This window comes from Marmota flaviventris, chromosome 4 (assembly GCF_047511675.1).
Source record: "Marmota flaviventris isolate mMarFla1 chromosome 4, mMarFla1.hap1, whole genome shotgun sequence".
Lineage (NCBI taxonomy): Eukaryota > Metazoa > Chordata > Mammalia > Rodentia > Sciuridae > Marmota > Marmota flaviventris.
The window spans coordinates 78,060,373-78,071,034 of NC_092501.1; the positions used below are offsets into that span (position 1 = coordinate 78,060,373).

General features: G+C 36.7%; 1 pseudogene; it reads left to right on the top strand.

Moving 5' to 3' along the window:
• The first annotated feature begins 6,345 nt into the window (after positions 1 to 6,345).
• LOC114102435 (calmodulin-like) lies at positions 6,346 to 10,320 on the top strand (annotated as a pseudogene).
• The last annotated feature ends 342 nt before the right edge of the window (positions 10,321 to 10,662 follow it).

The following is a 10,662-nucleotide window of genomic DNA, read 5'->3' on the forward strand; positions in this document are numbered from 1 at the left end:
CTGCCCTATCTATAATTCATCTAATCCTCCCATGCTCCCCCTCCCTACCCCACTATTAATCAGCCTCCTTATATCAGAGAAAACATTTGGCATTTGTTTTGGGAATTGGCTAACTTCACTTAGCATTATCTTCTCCAACACCATCCATTTACCTGCAAATGCCATGATTTTATTCTCTTTTATTGCTGAGTAAAATTCCATTGTGTATATATGCCACATTTTTTTATTCATTTATCCACTAAGGGCATCTAGGTTGGCTCCACAGTTTAGCTATTATGAATTATGCTGCTATAAAATTGATGTGGCTGTGTCCCTGTAGTATGCTGTTTTTAAGTCCTTTGGGTATAGTCTGAGGAGAGGGATAACTGGGTCAAATGGTGGTTCCATTCCCAGATTTCCAAGGAATCTCCATACTGCTTTCCATATTGGCTGCACCAATTTGCAGTCCCACCAGCAATGTCTGAGTGTACCTTTTTCCCCACATCCTCTCCAACACTTATTGTTGTTTGTATTCTTGATACTGCTATGCTGACTGGAGTGAGATGAAATCTTAGAGTAGTTTTGATTTGCACTTCTCTGATTGCTAGAAATGATGAGAATTTTTTCATATATTTGTTGATTGATTATACATTTTCTTCTGAGAAGTGTCTATTCTGGTCCTTGGCCCATTTGTTGATTGGGTTATTTGTTTTTTTGGTGCTTAGCTTTTTGAGTTATTTATATATCCTAGAGATTACTGCTCTATCTGATGTGTGAGGGTTAAAAATTTGCTCCAAGATGTAGGCTCTCTGTTCATCTCATAGATTGTTTCTTTTGCTAAGAAGAAACTTTTTAGTTTGATTCCATCCACTTATTGATTCTTGGTTTTAATTCTTGTACTATAGGAGTCTTATTAAGGAAGTTGGGGCCTAATCCCACATGATGAAGATTAGGGCCTACTTTTTCTTCTATTATATGCAGAGTCTCTGGTGTATCCTAGGTCTTTGATACACTTTGAGTTGAGTTTTGTGCATGGTGAGAGATAGGGGTTTAATTTCATTTTGTTGCATATGGATTTCCAGTTTTCCCAGCACCATTTGTTGAAGATACTATCTTTTCTCCAGTGCATGTTTTTGGCACCTTTGTCTAATATAAGATAATTGTAATTGTGTAGATTAGTCTCTGTGTCCTCTATTCTGTACCATTGGTCTACCAGTCTATTTTGGTGCCAATATCATGCTGTTTTTGTTACAATTGCTCTGTAGTATAGTTTAAGGTCTGGTATAGCAATACAACCTACTTCACTCTTCCTGCTAAGGATTGTTTTAGCTACTCTGGATCTCTTATTTTTCCAGATGAATTTCATGATTACTTTTTCTATTTCTATGAGGAATGCCATTGGAATTTTGATTGGTATTGCATTAAATCTGTATAGTGCTTTTGAAAGTATGGTCATTTGATAATATTAATTCTGCCTATCCAAGAGCAAGGTAGATCTTTCCAACTTCTAAGATCTTCTTTGACTTCTCTCTTTAGGGTTCTATAGTTTTCATTGTATAGGTCTTTCACCTCTTTCATTAAGTTGATTCCCAAGTGTCTTTTTTTTTTTTTTTTTTTTTTTGAGGTTATCGTGAATGGGGTAGTTTTCCTCATTTCCTTCTCAGAGGCTTTGTCACTGATATACAGAAATGCCTTTGATTTATGGGTGTTGATTTTATATCCTGCTACTTTGATGAATTCATTTACTAGTTCTAGAAGTTTTCTGTTGGAGATTTTTTGAGTCTTCTAGGTATAGAATCATATTGTCAGCAAATAGTGCTAATTTAAGTTCTTGTTTTCCTATACATATCCCTTGTTTTTGTTTTCCTATACATATTCCTATACATATCTCTTTCATCTGTCTAATTGCTCTGGCCAGTGTTTCAAGGACCATGTTGAATAGAAGTGGTGAAAGAGGGCATCTCTGTCTTGTTCCAGTGTTTAGAGGGAATGCCTTCAATTTTTCTCCATTTAGAATGATGTTGGCCTGAGGCTTAGCATAGATAGCCTTTACGATGTTGAGATATGTTCCTGTTATTCCTAGTTTTCTAGTGTTTTGAACATAAAGGGGTGCTGTATTTTGTGAAATGCTTTTTCTGCATCTATTGAGATGGTCATATGGTTCTTATCTTTAAGTCTATTGATGTGATGAATTACATTTACTGATTTCCGTATGTTGAACCAACCTTGCATCCCTGGGATGGATCTCACTTGATCATGGTGCACAATCTTTTTGATATGTTTTTGTATTCAATTTGCCAGAATTTTATTGAGAATTTTTGCGTCTATGTTCATTAGAGATATTGGTCTAAAGTTTTCTTTCTTTGATGTGTCTTTGCCTGGTTTGGGGATAAGGGTGATATTGACCTCATAGAATGAGTTTGGAATTACTGCTTCTTTTTCTATTTCCTAAAATAAATTGAAGAGTATTGATATTAGTTATTCTTTAAAGGTCTTGTAGAACTCGGCTGTGTATCCATTCGGTTCTGGGCTTTTCTTGGTTGGTAGGCTTTTGATGGCTTCTTTTATTTCCTCACTTGATATTTGTCTGTTTAAATTGTGTATATCTTCCTGATTCAATCTGGACAAATCGTATGACTTGAGAAATTTGTCGATGCCTTCAATGTCTTCTATTTTATTGGAGTATAAGATTTCAAAATAATTTCTAATTATCCTCTTTTTCTGTAGTGTCTGATGTGATATTACCTTTTTCATAATATATGCTGGTAATTTGAGTTCTCTCTCTCCTTCTCTTTGTTAGCGTGACTAAGGGTCTGTCAATTTTACTTCTTTTTTCAAAGAATCAACTTTTAGTTTTGTCAATTTTTTCAATCATTTTTTTGTTTCGATTTCATTGATTTTAGCTTTAATTTTAATTATTTCTTGCCTTCTACTGCTTTTGCTACTGATTTATTCTTCTTTTTCTAGGGCTTTGAGATGTAGTATGAGGTCATTTATTTGTTGACTTTTTCTTCTTTTAAGGAATGAACTCCATGCAATGAATTTTCCTCTTAGTACTGCTTTCATAGTGTCCCAGAGATTTCGATATGTTGTATCTATGTTCTCATTTACCTCTAAGAATTTTTAAATCTCCTCCTTGATGTCTTCTGTAACCCATTGTTCATTCAGTAGAATATTGTTTAGTCTCCAGGTGGTGGAGAAATTTTTATTTTTTATTTTGTCATTGATTTCCAATTTCATTCCATTACGATCTGATAAAATGCATAGTAGTATCTCTACTTTTTTGTATTTGCTAGAAGTTGCTTTGTGGCATAGTATATGGTCTATTTTAGAGAAGGATCCATGTGCTGCTGAGAAGAGAGTGTATCCACTTGATGCAGGTTATAATATTCTATATATGTCAGTTAAGTCTAAGTTATTGATTATGTTATTGAATTCTATAGTTTCTTTATTTGATTTTTGTTTGGAAGATCTATCCAGTGGTGAGAGAGGTATGTTAAAGTCACCCAAGATTATTGTGTTGTGGTCAATTTGACTCTTGAACTTGAAAAGAGTTTGTTTGATGAACATAGCTGCATGATTGTTTGGGGCATATATACTTATGACTGTTTTGTCTTGTTGGTGTATGGTTCTCTTGAGCAGTATGTAATGTCCATTTTTAACCCTTTGGTTCTTTTCTAGTATTGATATTCTCTGTTTCATGGGACTTTGGTTCCATATACTCCTTTAATTCTTTAGATATGGTTTTCTTAGTTCTTTGAACATATTTTAGGTAGCTGATTTAAATCTTATTTAGCAGTATAATGTATGGACTTCTATTGACTGCTTCCTCCACCCACCTCCCGCCATATATTGGATCATCATTTCCTGTTTCATTGCAAGTCAAAACTGGACATTTTAAATAATATTAACATGGCTTCTTTGGAAATAAGTATCTGTTCACTACCTGGGATTTTTTTTTTATTGCCATGTGCTGTTGATGTCGCTCTTATTTGTTTGGTGACTTTCCTGAACTAATACTCTAAACTCTATTCTGTGTCTTATGTGACTGCAGAATTCTCTACTCAGTTAGCCTGGTGGGCAGATAATGATTATGCATAGCTTCTTGTTACTGCCTGGAACCAGTAAGTCTCACTGTCTTTGCCAAGGGGCTCTGTGTACATTTTGGAGGATGCTTTCAAATCTCAGCTAAGTAGTTTAAAAACTTTGCCTCAGCCTCCAGTTTTGCTCTTCAGAGCCTTGAGGTCAACCAGAAGGAAGAGTTTAGAGTTTACTCAGGTGGGTCCTAAGATATGCACAGCCCTGGGCATTCAAGTGACCCTCTATATTCCCAGGAAGGCAAAATAGCTCTTAAAAGCCTCCTGTGGACTTCACATCACACAGTTTTTCCTTTTGCATTTTTTTTATTGTTATTTGCCCAAACTATTATCACTACCCTCAGGTAGTTTGAAGCTAAACATCACCACTGATTGAATTTAACAATTACCCTGGGGAAAAGTTGTTTTCACTAGGCAAGATCTGAGACAGATTAAATAAAGACAACTCTCATGAGTGGGAAATCCCTTATAGGCCAAATGGTGACAGTTCTCTGGGAATGGGTCTCTGGAGTAGCTCTAGTCCCATTCTGGTTCCTCCAGTGGTTTCTAGGCCACTGGCTTTTACCTTTGTTGTGGGCTGTTAGTTTCTAAGGCAATTGCAGAGCTAGGGAGGGAAGCTGAAAACAAGGCAAGCAAAATGCCACAAAGCTCGTTGTTCTGACCAAGATTCAGATGTTTTTCTTGAGTAATGTACACAGAGCTCCCCAGACTGTGGCAAGCTTTGCTAATTTCCAGAGATCTGACAAAGTTAATTTCAACATTATTGACAATGTTCTCAGTGGTGTTATGAGGAAGATGTTCTGAGGTCTCTAGTCCACCCTTGTCATTAACATCCTTTTCACATGCATTTGGAACTATAGTTTTAGCTTTATTTGTCAAACATAAATTAGGAAACTCAGGAAAAAGAAAAGTCCATTGCATTTAACTACATTTTTGTTCATTATATTTTTTTTTCCTTCCTGATACTCAAAGATTTCTCCTTTTGTGGATTTCCATTTAGAGAAATTCCTTCAGTCATTCTTTGAGATTAGATCTGGTGTCAACAAAGTTGTAGTTTTCCTTCATCTGGAATTTTTTTATTTTCCCTTCATCCCTGAAAGATATTTTCACTGGATATAAATATGGATTCACAGTTACTCTTTTTTCTCAGTACTTAACTATTGCGCCACTTCTTTCTGGTATCCATAATTTTGATTTTCATAAATCTACTCTCATGTGAAAATGTTTTCCTACAGGTAAGAAGGTATTTCTCTCTCGTTGCTTTCAAAATTCTTTTAAAAATTTTCGAAGATCTTACTATGTTATGTCTTGGTGTGAATTTCTTTGAGTTTATCTTACTGAGCTGCACTCAATCTCTTGAACATTATAGTATTATGAGCCCTGCCAAATTTTGGAAATTTCAAGCATTATTGTATGGCATACTTTTCCAGTCCTATCACCTCCCTTCTCTCCAGGAATAACTATTGCAAAACACATTGGCCTGGCACAGTGGCACATGTCTATAATCCCAGGGACTTGGAAGGCTAAGGCAGGAGGATCACAAGTTCAAAGCCAGCCTCAGCAATTTAACAAGAACCTAAGCAACTTAGCAAGACTCTGTCTCAAAATAAAAAATAAAAAGAGCTAAAAAAAAAACCTCTTTTATCTTTCTGACATAACAATCATTCAGTAGCTCAGTGGTAAATCACCCCTGGGTTCAATCCCCAGTACAAAAAAAAAAAAAAGAGAGAGAGAGAGAAAGAAAAAAATCACACCAAATTATGTCGTATTACTCTATGATAAGTGTAGTTGTATTAAGAATTTTTATCTATAGTCATAAACAAAAATGATCTAATTTTTATAGATTTTGAAATTATGATTGTGGTAGCTTTATAAAACAAATTATGGGAAATTCCAATTTTCCCTACATTCTGGGAAAGTTTAAATCAGACATGAAATTATATATCTTAATAGAAAGCATTTCTCAAAATCCACTTGGACTTTTTTAGTGGATACTATCAAAGTACTTTTCTTACCTATTCTGTGTTTTTGTTTTGTTTTGTTTTTTTAATCTGTTTAGTATTCTGCTCCTGTTAATTTTGATGCTTGCTTATTTTTGGTGGCTTCTATAGCAAAATATCATAAATCGGATAGCTTATAAACAACAGGAATTTATTTCTCGCTCTTCTGGAGTATGGGAAATCCAAGCTCAAGGAGCCAGCAGATTCATTGCATGGTAAAACCTTCTTCCTGGTTCATACATGGTGCCTTTTCCTCATGTCCTTAGACAATGGATGAGGTGAGGAATCTCTCCGACCTAAGTTTTATAAGGGCACTAATCCCACTGAGGCCTGCACCTTCTGACTTACCTCCCAAAGCCCCACTGACAGGTCCCCACAGCGCACAGGCAACTTAGCCACTGCAAGGCAGAAACACTCCGCGCTGCTCCCTGCTCGGTCTGCTCCTCCTCCTTCACTTGCACCAAGGCTGATCCGCTGACTGAAGAGCAGATCGCTGAATTCAAAGAAGCTTTATCCCTGTTTGATAAAGACGGCGATGGCACCATCACAACAAAGGAACTTGGAACTATCATGAGGTCACTGAGTCAGAACCCAACAGAAGCCAAATTGCAGGATGTGATCAATTAAGTGGCTGCTGATGGTAGGCACCATTGACTTCCCAGACTTTTTTACTATGATGGGTAGAAAAATGAAAGATACAGATAGTGAAGTGGAAACCTGGAAGGCATTCTGAGTCTTTGACAAGGATGGAAATGGTTCTATCAATGCAGCAGAACTTAGGAGAAAATTTAGGAGAAAACTGACAGATAAAGCAGGTTGCAGTGGCGCACTCCTGTAATCCCAGCGGCTCAGAAGGCTGAGGCAGGAGGATCACGAGTTCAAAACCAGCCTCAGTAAATTAGCGAGACACTAAACAACTCTGTGAGACCCTGTCTCTAAATAAAATACAAAAAAGGGCTGGAGATGATGTGGCTCACTTGTTGAATGCCCCTGAGTTCAATCCCCAGTAACTAAAAAAAAAAAAAAAACTAACAGATGAAGAAGTAGATGAAATGATCAGAGAAGCAGATACTGATGCAGATGGACAAGTCAACTATGAAGAATTCATGCAGATAATGACTGCAAAAATGAATACCTACTTTCAACTACATTTTCCCCCCTCTAGAAGAAATCAAGTTGAATCTTTTACTTACCTCTCGCAAAAGAAGAAAAGAAAGAAAAAAGTTCATTCTGTTCTATATAGCAAAACTGAATGTCAAAAGTATCTTCTATCCACACACAAAATATCTGCATGTATTGGTTAGTGGTCCTGTCCCCTAAAGATCAAGCTCCATAACAGTTTTACAATATAAATACTGTACTACCTTAATGATAAGGAAGCACTTAGAGGACTCCTTAAGTTCCATATGCTAATGATTAATACACTGTTTGGGCTGGCCAGTTTTTTATGGATGCAAGTTGATGATTGAGCACAATCAGGCATTTGTATTAAGATCAAGAAATGAATGAATTCAGCAAAGTGGCAGGATATAAAATCAACACGCATAAATCAAAGGCATTCCTGTATATCAGCGACAAATCCTCTGAAATGGAAATGAGGACAACCACTCCATTCAAAATATCTTCAAAAAAAATAAAATACTTGGGAATCAACCTAACAAAAGAGGTGAAAGACTTATACAATGAAAACTACAGAACCCTAAAGAGAGAAATAGAAGAAGATCTTAGAAGATGGAAAAATATACCCTGTTCATGGATAGGCAGAACTAACATCATCAAAATGGCGATATTACCAAAAGTTCTCTATAGGTTTAATGCAATGCCAATCAAAATCCCAATGGCATTTCTTGTAGAAATAGAGAAAGCAATCATGAAATTCATATGGAAAAATAAAAGACCCAGAATAGCAAAAACAATGCTAAGCAGGAAGTGTGAATCAGGCGGTATAGCAATACCAGACTTCAAACTATACTACAGAGCAATAGTAACAAAAACAGCATGGTACTGATACCAAAACAGGCGGGTGGACCAATGGTACAGAATAGAGGACACAGAAACCAATCCACAAAACTACAACTACCTTATATTTGATAAAGGGGCTAAAAGCATGCAATGGAGGAAGGATAGCATCTTCAACAAATGGTGCTGGGAAAACTGGAAATCCATATGCAACAAAATGAAACTGAATCCCTTTCTCTCGCCATGCACAAAAGTTAATTCAAAATGGATCAAGGAGCTTGATATCAAATCAGAGACACGCCGTCTGATAGAAGAAAAAGTTGGCTACGATCTACATACTGTGGGGTCGGGCTCCAAATTCCTCAATAGGACACCCATAACACAAAAGTTAATAACTAGAATCAACAAATGGGACTTATTCAAACTAAAAAGTTTTTTCTCAGCAAAAGAAACAATAAGAGAGGTAAATAGAGAGCCTACTTCCTGGGAACAAATCTTTACTCCTCACACTTCAGACAGAGCCCTAATATCCAGAGTATACAAAGAACTCAAAAAATTAGACAATAAGAGAACAAACAACCCAATCAACAAATGGGCCAAGGACCTGAACAGACACTTCTCAGAGGAGGACATACAATCAATCAACAAGTACATGAAAAAATGCTCACCATCTCTAGCAGTCAGAGAAATGCAAATCAAAACCACCCTAAGATACCATCTCACTCCAGTTAGATTGGCAGCCATTATGAAGTCAAACAACAACAAGTGCTGGCGAGGATGTGGGGAAAAGGGTACACTTGTACATTGCTGGTGGGACTGCAAATTGGTGCAGCCAATTTGGAAAGCAGTATGGAGATTTCTTGGAAAGCTGGGAATGGAGCCACCATTTGACCCAGCTATTCCCCTTCTCGGTCTATTCCCTAAAGACCTAAAAAGAGCATGCTACAGGGACACTGCTACATCGATGTTCATAGCAGCACAATTCACAATAGCAAGACAGTGGAACCAACCTAGATGCCCTTCAATAGACGAATGGATAAAAAAAATGTGGCATTTATACACAATGGAGTATTACTCTGCATTAAAAAATGACAAAATCATAGAATTTACAGGGAAATGGATGGCATTAGAGCAGATTATGCTAAGTGAAGCTAGCCAATCCCTAAAAAACAAATGCCAAATGTCTTCTTTGATATAATGAGAGTAACTAAGAACAGAGTAGGGTCGAAGGGCATGAGAAGAAGATTAACATTAAACAGGGATGAGAGGTGGGAGGGAAAGGGAGAGAGAAGGGAAATTGCATGGAAATGGAAGGAGACCCTCAGAGTTATACAAAAGTACATACAAGAGGAAGTGAGGGGAAAGGGAAAAATAATACAAGGGGGACAATTGAATGTCAGTAGAGGGGGCAGAGAGAGAAGAGGGGAGGGGAGGGGAGGGGGATAGTAGAGGATAGGAAAGGCAGCAGAACACAACGGACACTAGTATGGCAATATGTAAATCAATGGATGTGTAACTGATGTGATTCTGCAATCTGTATATGGGGTAAAAATGGGAGCTCATAACCCACTTGAATCAAAGTGTGAAATATGATATATCAAGAACTATGTAATGTTTTGAACAGCCAACAATAAAAAATTTAAAAAAAAAAAGATCAAGAAATGATAAAAACAAATTCAAGACCTATCAGATGGGTTCTAATTCAATTTGTTAGCATAAATTGTCATAGCTTATTTACTGAAAACACGTTTAAAATTGGTTTACCTCAGGATGATGTGCAGAAAATGGGTGAAGGATAAACTGCTGAGACTGTAGCCTCAGTGTAGAAGGATGGTCCTCTTGTACTTCATGTGCTCTGACCCATAGTGACAGTGACACCCTGGTGGTATGCCTGCATATGTTGGTTTCGCATTGTCTTCATTGTGTTAGAGTGAAATGGGTGTCAAGTTGTCATTTTTCACACAAGTTTTTAATAAGAAATCTTTATCAAGGAAGCATCTTTGGACTGTTTTTTAAAACCTTCTGAACCATGACTTGGAGTCAGCAGAGTAGGCATGGCTGTGAACTTCAGCACAATCATCAACATTGCTGTTCAAGAAATTACAATTTATGATATCCATCTCATTCCACCATTTTTTTACCCCCATGCCCTTTCCCTTCCCCTCCCATCCCTTTGCCCTATCTAGAGTTCATCTTAGCTGATCAACACATCTAAAGTGGGATCCCTCAACTGTGGAATCTTATGTTATCTCCAGGTAGATAATGTCAACATTGAATTTAATTAGCTGGTATCCATTGTGGCAGAATTATTTGCTTGCTTGCTTGCTGGTAGGGAAAAATCCTCACACCTTTTAGGGTGATAGAAATGTTGAGAGCACACAGGGAAAACATTTTTTTTTTTCTAATAGATCCTATATCAAATATGAGCCAATCAAAACATCCATTATGATTTTTCCATAATTCCTAAACATAAATATGCAACATATTCTTTTTATCAATTAAAATTTGATTTTCCTTATAATTATAACTATCATGTAAAAGTTTTATGGTAATTGTTACAGCAAAGAGGAACATAAGGAGAAATGATCATCAAATGTAATTGGGATTCTGGAACAGAAAAAGGAAGT